This window comes from Rhinatrema bivittatum, chromosome 1 (genome assembly GCF_901001135.1).
Source record: "Rhinatrema bivittatum chromosome 1, aRhiBiv1.1, whole genome shotgun sequence".
Taxonomy (NCBI): Eukaryota; Metazoa; Chordata; class Amphibia; order Gymnophiona; family Rhinatrematidae; genus Rhinatrema; species Rhinatrema bivittatum.
The window spans coordinates 690,091,828-690,104,270 of record NC_042615.1 but is presented as its reverse complement, the minus strand read 5'-3'; positions in this window follow the sequence as shown (position 1 = coordinate 690,104,270).

The window sequence follows — 12,443 nt, the reverse complement described above, 5'->3', positions numbered from 1 at the left end:
GGTTTGCAATTAATTTAATTTGAAGGGTTGGGATGGGTTTGGGGTTTTGTTTTGCTTTTTTAATGTGCCCTTTCTTCCCCCCCCCCCCCAAAAAAAAAATGATGTTCTACAAGCAATGATATTTGCAAGCACAGATTATTGTAACTCCCTGCTTTTAGGACTACCTCAATCTACAATTAGGCCTCTGCAAATATTGCAAAATTCCGTTACCAGATTTTTGACAGGCAAAAAAAAAGAGTGACCCCATTACATAACACTTGCTGAACTCCACTGGCTTCCAATTGAACAAATAATACAATATAAGGCACTTTGTATAATCCATAAACTAATCCACGATGAAAAAGCCGACTGGCTTAACACGGCACTGCGTGTGCACGTACCACAAAGAAACCTGAAATCTGCAAATAAAGCTCTACTAACTGTCCCCTCTGTCAAATCAGCACATCTCACGCAAGTAAGGGAACGAGCACTATCACTGGCTGGCCCCGTGCTATGGAACACCATGCCACTTGAAATAAGACTACAAACAAATCTGAAATTATTCAAAACTAATCTGAAAACCTGGCTTTTTAAACAAGCATTTTATAAAGATAAAGAAAAGGAGAAAAATAGTTGATAAGGATGCACTAAGCTAGAAGTTATTAGTAACCTACTAAAGCATATTAATGTTAAAATCAAACCGCCTAACTTGTTCCTAACAATCAGGATTAACTTACACACTTAGTTTATTATTTTAAATTGTTACCATACTATGATGGCGCATGATTAATTTGTAATCTATACCACCCATATTTCTCTTTATCGTGCCCTTCTGTAAACCGTTGTGATGGTTATTTAACTTAATGACGGTATAGAAAAGTTTTAAAATTAAATAAATAAATAAATAAAAACCACACAAAATTTCATGGGTTTTCCTTTTATTTCGTCAGCCCCCTGAAATGCAACGAAATAGGAAATATAGTCTTTATTTCCTGTTTCATAGCAAACGAATGCACATCCCTAGTAGAAACCTCTATCTCAACATAAAACCTGTTAGCACTGTTAACATCTATGGACTCTTGTGGTATAAGTGGTTTCTGTTTCTTTTTACTGATACGATGCAATTGATGAAATAAAGTTCTTTACAGCTGATGTATTCTCTTTTAAGATGTTACAAATGCTATTTAGTAAATTTGTGAATTCTTATTAGGGGTGTGAATCGTGTGATCGATCGTCTTAACGATCGATTTTGGCTGGGGGGGGGGAAATCTGATCGTCATGTTTTGGTTTTTTTTTAAATCGTTAAAAATCATAAATCGGGGGAGGGCGGGAAAACCGGCACACCAAAACAACTCTAAAACCCACCCCAAACCTTTAAAACCTCCCGAACCCCCCCAAAATGTCGCCCGTATGACATAGTGAGGGCAAAGGTAGCGCCGGCGCCATTATATTTTGAATATTGGCAATATGGCCCGCGTGCAGGTGGTCGCTCCCGGACCCCCGCTGGACTTTTGGCAAGTCTTGTGGGGGTCAGGAGGCCCCACCATGCTGGCCAAAAGTCCCTGGGGGTCCAGCGGGGGTCCGGCAGCGATCTCCTGCACGCGTGACGTCGGGAGCCAGGAACCAAAATGGCGCCGGCGCTACCTTTGCCCTGTCACATGATAAGGCCAAAGGGCCACCGGCGCCATTTCTCTTAACGCAGCCGTGGCCAGAGAGCGGGAGATCGCGCCGGGACCCCCCACTGGACCCCAGGTAATTTAAAACATTTTGGGGGGGTTCGGGAGGGTAGGGGATTTGTTTTAAAGGGTCGGGGTGGGTTTTAGGGTTGTTTTCGTGTGCCGGTTTTCCCGCGCCCTATTTAACGATACAATACAAATGCCCCTGACGATAAATCGGGGGCATTTGTATTGTATCGTGCACTCTAACGATTTTGGACGATTTTAAAATTATCTGACGATAATTTTAATCGTTCAAAAACGATTCACATCCCTAGTTCTTATAGTCTTTTAATAAAGCCAATTAATGTAGTTCTTTAAGTTAATGACTTCTCATAGTCTTTCTTGATGTTAAATCAATTTAATTTATTTCACAAGTTGATTTATATTTTCCCTCCCATCAGATATAGGACAAGTTAATGGCTTCCCTCCTAACGTAGATGAAGTATCAAAAGATGGAATGTATAGAGCCATCTCCTACCTCCTCCTCCTTGTAGTTTTCGCCTTTGAACTCCTCAGTTCCATGCACTGTATCTGAAAAACACAAGTCCTTCTCTTCCTCCTCCTGTTTCAGTATCATGAATACACCTATTGCTCCTCTCTTCTCTATTTATGGGCTCGATTGGGGTCCACTCCAGCTCCTTTCTCCCCTCTCTCCTTCTTCCTCTCCTTAGGATGTTGGAAGACATCCTCTCCTTAGATCTTGATGATCTCAAGTCCATCTTGTATGAAGCAAACCTCTCCCAGATGATAGTAGAGTAAAACTTAAATTAGCTTGACTGAGTCCCAAGTTACTGAAAACTCCAAACAATTAAATCAATTCAAGAAAATGGAGTGTATTAGGAGGGTGGAAAGAAACTCCCATCCAAATCAAATGCTCCATGGAGAAGGACATCAAGAGAAAAATTAGGGAACAGCACAGGACATGTTGCCTCTGCAAAAATAAACATGGAATCCACAAGGCAAATAATGCACTGGCTATAAGTGCCAGAGGGACATATCATTTACCAGTTTCCACAGGGGAGAGTTGTACCCACAGTATTATTCTTGAGTTTCTTCTCACACCAATTGCTATATTCTTTTACCTAAATTTAGTAGGGGACTAACAGGATCCCTACATTTGTTTGCTAATTGTGATTGGTTCCTTTTCCTTGTGATCTCATTGGATTCCCTAGTGTGGCCAGGTGAAGAGAGCGAGGCTGAAGTAGCAGTGGAAAAGGCATGCGTATATTGAGGAGTAAGATACTGGGATGGGAAGATGGAGCCAGACAGCACAACAGTCTCCTTACTGTTTTGTATTTTGCTTCCAGACATGCTCCGTAAAGAGGGACCCCAATGGAAATTTTAGAACTGTGAGAAAGTTACTAGATTTGTAGCTAAATTAGCTCCCTGTTGCATTCATAGTTCTAAAATCTCCATTGAGTTAAAAAAAAAAATCACCAGATCTAGCGACAGATTGCTAAATTGGCAACACTGGCACCAGCTGCAGGAAGTCAGCACTTCCTGCAGCTCAGAGCTCCCCTTGAACTCTGTGGATTATTAAGGTAAAATCACTGAAAACCAGAAGTCCTAGTTATGATGCATTAGCCCTGTATTCCTGGGGGAATTCTGCAAAAAAAAAAAGAAAACATTTTGCATCTTTGAATAAGAAATTTTTTCTGTTTTGAATTATGTAAATTAATTATTACTGAATGCCAGTGATTGTATTGTACCATTTTGATAAATATAGTTTATAATTTATTGTTTTTCTAGACCGTCACATCGGCAAGGCCTTCACAATGGTGTACAATTATATTAAACAGGGAAACGCATTAAGTTAATTAAAGAAATAGCTAACAATACAAAAAAGATAAAACAGAAGAAATAAATTAGCTGTTAATAACATCTTAATACTATGGCATTTTAAAACAAATTACATTAAGATTCCTTAAAAAACAGATACTAAAAGTAAATAAAACTTCCAATATTTGCTAAAAGGAGATTAATATTAGTTAAAAGGAGAAAGAAAAAGGAATAGAATAAGCCCATGAGTATCTAATGCTCAGATTCTGTATTAGTTTGCAGAATTTTGCAAAACTTTATAATATCAGAATTCTTTTTTTTTTTTTTGCCAGTAATTCTTTCAGGAGTACTTCTACAAAAGATGGATAATTGTTAAGCTGTAGTCTATAGCTCTGTCTAATTATCTTTAGGCGAATATCTAACTCCTTTATCAATGTCTATGCTCAAGCATATCAAAGATCTATTTTCTTCTAAGCAATCAGATTTTGTTTAAAATAAAAGATGAAAATAGACTTGTTACATTTTGTGAAGCCTAACAGCAGACCATCCTGCTTAATAGTGATTATTTTAGCTGAAATATTTGTGTAGCAGAGAACAATGGACTAACTTAGTCATGGACTGGCTCAAGGAATGACTCTGTGTTATTAAACAAATTCCTTACCAACCTTAGCACTTCTGTGCCAAAGAATGAACTGTATCCATATGTGAATTAGAGAAGATAAATATTCCAGCTGAATTTGAAGACATCTTCATACTGTGATAGGATTAGTTCCAAATGTTAATCTATTGATGTGCAGGAAAGACTTTCCAATTTTCTTTTTCCAGTGCGAACGGTTTGTATGACCACTGCTAAACTGAATGGTGTTTATAAATCAAAGATCTTAAACAAGAAAGTCTAGTGACTATTAGTACAGTTTTAAATTTGGAAGGGTCATTCTTTCTTTGTTTTTGATCCACCATCACATTGCTAGGGTATAAATGCCCTCAAACATAATCTCTCTCTCTCTCTGATATACGCTGAAATTATTTCTATTTCACACACAAACACTTGCCATGGGTTCATATTATGTGGTTGATATATTTATTACCTCTGGTATTTTCCTTGGGTTAGCAGCCATTTTGTGAAATTATGATACAGATACAAATTAACTTACTTATATGGGGTTATACTGCTCATTTCTCATCTCCCACCCCTGCTAGTACTAAATCCCCAACACCACCACCACCACTGAAACCTCTAAGCTCCTTTCAGAGCATATTTGTCACCCTCAAGAGGTTTGGTAAGCCCTGTTCCTCTAAGATCTACCCTTTGTCCCACAAAAAGTCTTACAAATTAGCAATGGGGCTCCCCCAATCCGTCTTCACACCCCCTCAAACTTGCCCCTACCAGGGATGGTCTTCTACAGGCAGCAGTGAATCGCAACTGCCTCTAACTGCCCCAGCACCATTTTCTAAAATGGTATTGGCTAGTGCTCCTGTAACTCCCCTTTCCTCGCGGGTCACCTTCAGAGCGGCAGAGGGATGTGAGGGCCACTGCAGGAGCCCTGGGATCAGGTAAAGTAAAAAAAATAAAAAATGTGGGCTGGTGAAAGAAAGTGTGTAAAACTCAAACAGACTTTCACCAAATATTAAAAAATCATTCAACTAATTACAGCTGAACTTAATGTCCATAAAACACGGAGGAAAAGACCCCTGACTACCTGCATGTCCAGTTTTAACAAACTTATAGATGTGCTGCATTTTGTTTCAATCATCGGTCATAAAAACCTCCATCCTACCTAAACTTTATTGATACAAAAATTTCTTTTATATGATTCTTAAACCTATTTTCTTAAAAATAGGTTTAAATAGGTTAAATAGGTAAAATATCTTAGCATTCTGATTTGCTTCTTTGGCTTTGTACCATCAATTTTACTCATCTGTCACCGACGTTGGCCAATTGTTTCGCTGACAAGGCTGTTTCAGGGCGCAAGTCTATAACATAGAATTCTTCATTAAAACAACATATTTTGGTCTCCCTCTTTATCACTCTATTACTATCTATACTCACATTTTACACATTTCAGCAATTTGTTTCAAAACTCGGTGCTCAACACTCTCAGTTGCTTCTAATTACAAATGCCTAAAACACAGGCGCATGTTCCCTCTATATAAGCTCACTAGAGCTATCGAGCATGCGTGACACAACCCATTGTAAAGGTTAAAATATTAATTTTTAGAACAAAGGAACAGGCATATTAAGTTCATTACAAAAAAGAATTCCATTCTATGGTTGTGTTCAAGCCATTTGGTTCTAAAGTTTTTTAAATGGTATATCCAATGTTGCTCTAATTGGAGTAACAATCTCTCACAATATCCACCCATGGCATTCATCTTCACTTGGTCAATAGCAAAACATTTCAAACTTTTAAAATCATGGATATAATCCGAGCAGTAAGGAACCATAGGTGCCTCTATTCTCCTCCTCTTAGTGCATCTCTTATGTTCAGCTATGCGTTTCCTCAATGCCCTCGTTATTTTGCCAATATACAAAAAAAGGACATGGGTATACATAAGAAATTGCCATGCTGGGTCAGACCAAGGGGCCATCAAGCCCAGCATCCTGTTTCCAACAGAGGCCAAACCAGGCCACAAGAACCTGGCAATTACCCAAACACTAAGAAGATCCCATGCTACTGATGCAATTAATAGCAGTGGCTATTCCCTAAGTAAACTTGATTAATAGCCGTTAATGGACTTCTCCTCCAAGAACTTATCCAAACTGATACCACAATTGTGCACCCCCCCCCCCCCCCCCGCAAAAGGGTGCACAATTGTGCAATTTGCGTGCACCGAGCCGCACAGCCTTCCTCCGTTCCCTCCGAGGCCACTCCGAAATCAGAGCAGCTTCGGAGGGAACTTTCCTTCCGCCTCCCCTCACCTTCCCCTCCTTCCCCCTACCTAACCTGCCCCCCAGCCCTACCTAAACCCCCCTTACCTTTGTTCCAAAAATTACGCCTGCCTGAGGCAGGCATAACTTGCGCGTGCCGGCCAGCTGCCGGCGTGCCATGCCCCAGCACAGGCCGCTGTGTCGGAGCACTCGGCCCTACCCCCAGACTGCCCCTGGACCATGGTCCCGCCCCCGGACCGCCCCTTTTTTGAAGCACCAGGACACACGCGCGCCCCGGGGCTTGCACGCGCCAGCGAGCTTATGCAAGATAGGCTTGGCGCGTGCAGGAGCAGCTTGGAGCAGCTTTTCGGGGGTTACGCGCATATCCCTTTGAAAATCTGCCCCAAAATGTTCAAATGTCTCTTCATGATTTTGATGACTGCTGGCATTTCCATAGAAAATCTCATAATAAACATAAGATGTTCATCCTTTTTGTATCCAGAATTAGTCCTTGATAATAATGGTTCTCCGTTAATGAACAATGCCCGTTTATACACTCTCTTCACAATATTGTATGGATACCTTCTTGCAATCAGTTTTTTAACTAATCTTCCCGAATGGTCTTTAAATTCAGAAATATTTGTGCAATACCTGAGAAAATGGCAAGCTGTTTCTTAAATGATGTGGATGAAAACTTGAATATTCAAGGAATGAATTCCGATATGTAGATTTTGAAAATAAAGTTGTACATAGTTTTCCATCTTCCCCTTTCTTAACCAACACATCCAGAAACGAAACAGTCTGAAAATCAAAATTCAAAGAGAGCTGGATCATTTCCTTACAACTATTAAGCCAGCTTCCAAATCTAATCAATTCATCTACATCTCCCACCCAGATAAGGATTTGCCCCTTTATTTGCTAGGGTATCCTCCTCCTAGTAGGCTACCAAAAAAAAAACTTTTCCTCAGCTTAGAATCTTTCCTGTTCTTTGTTTCAGAAATCTCTGGATGCCTCATCAAGACTCACAAGATACACCGAACAGATACCTGGGAGGATCTTATATAGCCTCTCACTAACCCCAACCCATTCCTGTGGAGGGAATGCACCTCCTACCATACCTCATCCTTTCCAGCACCAAACTCTCACATCCCTCTGTACTCTCTCTCCCCTAAACAGGAAGGATAACGGCAAAGCACACAGCTGCAGTTTGCATGAGCTATACAGTAGCAGAGCTCTCTGACCTCTAAATCAGGGTTTCCCAACCAGTGTTCCGCGAGAATTGCCAGGTATGAAAAGACGAGGTGCTGGCAGTCTTGCATTTTTCTTCCTTCTGGCCTGCAGGATGTCCTCTTGCCAGCAAAGGGCAGCAGAGAGCAGTACCTATCTGATGCTGCTGCTTCCATCTCTGCTAGCTCTCTCTTGCAAGCCACGCTGGCCTCGTGCTGTTACTATTCCAGAGGCAAGCTGGCAGAGGAGGAAGCAGCAGCAGCAAGTGCTACTCAGACTTGTGCTGGTTTGGGGTGGGGGAGGGAAAGTAGTAATGATACCAGGTGAGAGGGAAGAGAAGGTGATGTTGCCAGGGGGTGGAGGGAGACAGAAGAAAAGCTGTGATAATGCCAGTGAGTGGAGGGAGAGGGAAGGAAACAAGGTGAAGTCAGGAGAAAGGGTAGAGAAGTGGTGATGATGCCTTATGGGTGGAAAAAGAGGGATGGTGGTGATGATGCCAAAAGCGTGAAGGGAGAGAGAAGGTGATGATGCTAAAGTGTGGGTGTGAGAGAAGGGAAGAGAATGTGATGATGTCAGGAGAAAGGGAAAAAAAGGTGATGTCATGGGGTGTGGAGGCAGAGGAAAAGGAAGGTAATGATGCCAGAGTGGTAGGGAAGAAGGAAGGGAGGATAAGGTAATGATGATGCTAGGGGGATGAAGGAAGAGAAGAGAAGGTGATGATGCCAGAAGTGGGGTGACAGGGAAGAGGAGATGATGATTGTGAAGTTGGTGGTGTGCCACAATGAAATGAACCCTGTGCTGGGTGTGCCATGACACAAAAAAGGTTGGGAATCAGTGCTCTAAATAAACTCTAAGAGAGCAGGAACCTTCTATATCACACTCCTGATTTGCCCTGGAAAATCAGAAATCCTCTCGAAACATGTTAAGGAATCTAGATAGGGTTACCTTCCTTTGTCACATGTTTGGGGCATAGAAGACTTAGGGGTCAGCCAGCATCATTTTGGAAAATGATACTAGGGTGGCAGGAGCAAATGGGGTTTGCTCCTGCCCCTAGACGACCACCCCTTCTATGGTTTACATGGAGTAAGCTTGGAAGATGAGAGGGCATGGTGAGGTTGGAGGGTCCTGATGCTAACTTTTAACATTTTGGGGGGACAAAATTCTCCTTGTTTCCATGAGGATCTTCTCCTAAAGCAGCAATCCTGTGAACTTAAACGAGCATAGCAGGGAAACACAAAACAGGCACCAAACTCCGTATCTGCAAGGAACATGCAAAAAAAAAAAATACAAAGCAATCATTTAACAGACTAAAAAAAGTTCTAGTTACATTTCCAAGTAACTGGAACTCTTTGGACTATCTGGACAGACTTTTTAAATTAGTACAGATGATCTCGAAACCTGAATCTCAAACCATTTCTACCACTATAAGGGACCATATATCAAAAGACTTTGTAAAATTCTTCATGGATAAGGTCTTAGTAATACGCTACTCCTTCGACACCTCCCCCTTCAGCCTACCTAACAATATGACCTCCTCTTCCTTGCCAATAGGGTCACCTCACTTCTCTCCATGCAGTACCATTCTGTCTGACTTCACAACCATCACCCTGAAAGAGGTAGAGAAAATCCTCCAGAGAATGTCAATCCTCTAGCACACTAGACCAGCACTTCCCAAACCTATCCTGGAGACCACACAGCTGGTCTGGTTTTCAGGATATGCCCAGTGATTATGCATATCCTGAGTCTCCGTGATATTCAAATTTATCTCATGCATATTCAGGGAAAATTTTGTTTTGTTTGAGCAACACTTAAAGCTAGGGAGAATAGGAAAACAGATGGGCAGCCCTGTTGAGACCAAAATTAAATGTCATTACAATTAAGCTTCCAAGTTTTTACTCCTTGTTAAATGTAACTTTATCTTATTCTCTTTTCTTGTTAATTACTTTTATTTATTGCTTCTGTTATACCCTTGTTTTATGTAAACCGATCCGATATGGTTTATTTACTATGAAGGTCGGTATAAAAAAGTGTTAAATAAATAAATAAATAAATTAGACCCACAGACTGGAGGAGTTCCCTAGGTGAACAGAAAGGGGTGAGACAGAACTGACTAAACTGCAGGCTACGCTATAAATATACAAAGAGAGTAAAGGAAGGAACCTATAGACTCTAAGGAGGAACAGTGCCAAAAGCGATTTACCCATCCTAATGTCTTAGCAAGGTCTTTAGAAGAAGTAAGGCAGAAAAATAAAGGGGAAAGAGGCAGTGACTCCAGCCCTTGTGGAGTCCCTCACAGCCCTGCCTACTATTTCTGCTGGTATAGGGATTCCTTCCAGGCATGGTAGGACCCTGCAAAAGGCCCTTGCAGGCCAGAACGTGCCCCACTTTGACGCTACATCACAGTCACCTGTTTGTAGATGACATCCAACTTTGCGTTAATAAGATCCGATCAAGCTTCTTCCATTGCCACTCTCTCCAACTATCTTATGACAGTCGGCCAGTGGCTCAGTAGCCATAAACTCAAACTTAACCCCTCCAAATATGAACTCTCTGGCTAAGATGCCGAAGTTACACCTTTCATTAACTACCTTCCCTATCAGCAACCTACCTTCAGCCCAAAGAATGTGGACGAAGCCTAGGGATTCAACTTGACTAAAATCTCATGATGGAATCCCACATCTCAAAGGTAATGAGAGCCTCCTTTATGTACCTATGCCAAATTTGACAATTATGCAGCTACCTTGATCAGCATAACCTTGTTACTGTAGTACACGCACTAATCACAATTAGATTACTGAAACTGACTTCAAAATTATACAAAGCACAGATGCCCATTCTGCACAAACTTCACTGGCTCCCGGTAGAAAACAGGATAAAATTCAAGGCATTCTGCTTCTCTTTCAAATGTGTGATAAACAGGCCCCAGAGCTTCTCTCCCTTCTCCTTGCCTCCCATACCCCCACCAGAGAATTTCAATCCTCCCAAAAGGCCCTTTTTATCCTCCCTGCCCCTCCCCCCATTGACTTCCCCAAAACTGACTCGCACAAGACTGAGGGCCTTTAGCTGCCATGCGCCTTAAATCTGGAATGAGGCACCACTACCCATTCACCTTGAACCGTGCTACCTCCCCTTCTAAAAACAGCAAATGCATTGCTGTTCAGACAGGCCTTCTCCCAGCCAGTCTCTTAATAGCAAATTGAGTTCCTATGCCTGGACACTCTGCCTACAGCTAATGTATTTATTTATGAAAATATTCATCATCTACCTATATCAATATAATCATGCTAGGTGAACATAACTGCTAATGTATGTGCTAGTCTGTTAAAATTGATTGTAATCAGATATGAAACTATCCTTGGAAAAAAGCATATCAAATACAAATAAATAGAAATCCAGTTGTGCAAATATTATGATTCTTCCCCACCCTTCGGGCATGCTGTTGGTCCTCTGCCAGACCCTCTCCCCAAAATAAACTAAAATATTTTCAGGATGAACTCCTGCTATATTGTTGTTGTTTTTTTATTGTTTATGCTGTTTGCAGATTCTATTTTATTTATTTATCAATCTTACAAACTACTTCCCCAATCTCCAAAGAGAAAGCCCCAAAGCGTATGAACACAAAAAAAAGCTAAATAAAAAAAAGTTAATAAAAATGGAAAAAAAAATATATGCATTGTTAATAATAATGATGGAAAAATTTCATTGATGGTTCCCTCCATGCTGGAAAAGTACAGCATGTGAGTAGCACTGAAATTTCCAAGGGGGGAAATTCTCAACATGTGAGAGGAAGCAGGATGCTGGAGCATTCCCCGCCACACACACACACACCAGCCAGGGCCATCTTTAGGCGAGGGCGAATATTGGTGACTGCCCGGGGCCCCACACCTCAATGGTAGCCCCATCTCCACCCCCATAGTTTGTTTTCCAGGGCTGCACTGCAGTTGATTCACTCTGGGCCTCTCACCCTCCGAAAGTCAGCCCTGGAACTACCCAGGCCACAACTCTGTCCCAGTGCATCGCAGAGCACCTAATGGGTACAAAATGTTCCAGCTGTTTAATACAGCTCCATACGAACAAGGGTGGAGTAATCTAAAATTAATTTTAAAGTGCACTTAATATTAAACTTTCTGCTTATTATGTGAACATTGATGTATCCTAAGAATGTTTAAGCGATTATAGAACATGTCTTGCCCAAAGCATAATTTCAAAACTTTACAGGTATTTTTATGTAATCTCTTGCATTATATACTGGAGTAAGTAAGAGTTTTATACTTCCTTCAGAAATTTAAGAACATAAGACTTGCCATGCTGTTCAGCCCAGAGTCCATTGAGCCCAGCATCCTGTCTCCAACAGTGGCCAAGCCAAGTTGCAGCAGCCAACTTCAAGTGAATGGAACTCCTACCAGCACCTCCTTCTACCTTGTAAATTGTGTTGTCGTAGAAAGGGCCACTTCTCTCTTTGCTGTGCTTTTAGTAATAGGGAAGAACACAAGATTTTTTCCTCTATACCTGTGCTTGTGGCTAGGCTGCATTCATTTCTTTGGCCCTTTGAGTAGCTAAGATAGATCTTCCTAAGCATGTAGCCAATGTGACTATTTTAGCATTTCAAAATTCACATGACCCCAGAGGACAACAAAAACTAATTTACAGGAGTGCAATCCCTCCTTGACAATCGCTCCACTCTCACCCTCACCACAATCCAGCTGACCGCTCTCATCCTCTACCCTCTCTAGTCGACCACCCCCTTCCGAGAACCTTTTCTCATAACCTCTTCCTCTCCAGCATTCCTGTTCTCGCAACCTCTGTCCCATCAGCTTATACCCTCTAACATCCCCAGTCCCTCTCACTTGCCCAGCTCACCTCCTCTCACA